The sequence below is a fragment of the Glycine max genome, chromosome 13 (genome assembly GCF_000004515.6).
Source record: "Glycine max cultivar Williams 82 chromosome 13, Glycine_max_v4.0, whole genome shotgun sequence".
Lineage (NCBI taxonomy): Eukaryota > Viridiplantae > Streptophyta > Magnoliopsida > Fabales > Fabaceae > Glycine > Glycine max.
The window spans coordinates 22,624,345-22,626,138 of NC_038249.2; positions in this window are offsets into that span (position 1 = coordinate 22,624,345).

Here is a 1,794-nt window from a genome sequence, read left to right on the forward strand (position 1 = left end):
TTTAAGGGATTCCTACAAAAATTATAAGGTTCACGGTTATACATATAGTTCATTCATTTCATACAAATGGGCGGAGCCTTTATTAAAAAAATAATAAATTAAGAGTAAAATATGTTTAAAGTTATGGTAAAATTTGAAAGATATTAATTTGGTATTTATAAAATTTCGCATATTATATTCTTATAAAACTAAAACATTTTTTTTGCTCTCCATGGTAACTCCATTAGATGAGTTTTCTTAAGTGACTAACAAACTTAATTATTTTTGTTCTTTACCTTTTCAAACACATTTATAAGATACGAGAACCCATTGTTCTTTATATTACCCTTACTCTCTCCAAAAAATGTGAGAAAATCACTCAACAAGTGGCAAAAAATTATAATTTTGAGGAATTTTTAACGGTAAAAAATTATTTAATTCATTTAAGTGTTTTAACCATCATAAATTATTTAATTCATTTATAATCAAATCACATGTATAAATTTATTAATTATATCATATTATCGTTTAACGAAATTACTACTGGAGATCATAAAAAATATATTTTATTTTTACAGAACCAAATTAATATAAAAAAATTTATAAGAATCAAATTAATATTTTTTAAATTTTAGAAGGATTTAAAACATATTTTGTCCTTAGTAATAATTTATGGTAAGAATATGAGAACACACAAAGGTGTCCGCACATGGTGCTTTGTTTGGATCTAAATTGTTTTTTTTGTCAACATTGTTGCTGAGTACGTCAAGCTTCATAGTGGTATTGTTACTGAAAAAAGAATTTCAAAATCATATTTATACAAATCTTCTTATTACTTTTTAAAGAGTATTAAATAAATATAAATATATTTAATATTTTGAAAATATAATATACCTTTATATTTATCATATATAGTAATAGGAGCATATATAACAGTAAAAAAAGTAATAGGAGGATTAATAGGAAAATGTAATAGGAGTTTATAATTATTCTTTTCAACAACTACATAAATCATTGATGAATAATGGTGTATGAATATTTTATAATTCCAAATATCTTATAAATCATTATATTCATCATTTATTTTTTATTTTTTTGAGATGCTAGTGATGACATTCTCTTTTATATACTCTTGTGATTTTTTTTTATGCAAAGATAATTATATGTATAGCCGACAGTACAAGAAGTGATTGATTGAAAATTGTTGGAAATAATCAATTTTTGTAGATTTCATGTATCATTCAATAATTATCTCTTGTAATTTAAATGTAAAACCAATCAAAATTAATAATTTTTAATAAATTTTAAACAATTACATAAAAAGTATATCTAAAAAATGTCAAAAAGATATTATCATATAAAATATCACTAATATTTCTTTTTTTATCATACTATTTACTTATCATATTTATATTTATCTCTCTTCTCACTCTTTTCTCTTTTTTTTTTTTTATTTCTTTAGATCAGATGTATACTAGAGTAATTATTTGCATGCCTATTATATTCATCATTGATTTCAGTTAAGTCGCTGTCGTGTTTGGTATGATGACAGATATTTTTGGAACATATATATGCGTCTTTTCTTGTTGCATCTATAAATATTTCTGAGTTTTAATAAATAATTTTGCGTCCTTCGTCTTTATATCTTTTTTTTAGAATTTTGTCTTTATATCTTTTTTTTTTGGTGAAATTGTCTTTATATCCTTAATCGCCAAAAAGAAGGGTTTATTTAGTTGATGATATAAAATTGTCTATAAACTTAATTTAACGAGTACACTTTTAATATACAAGATAATTTTAACATTATATATAGTT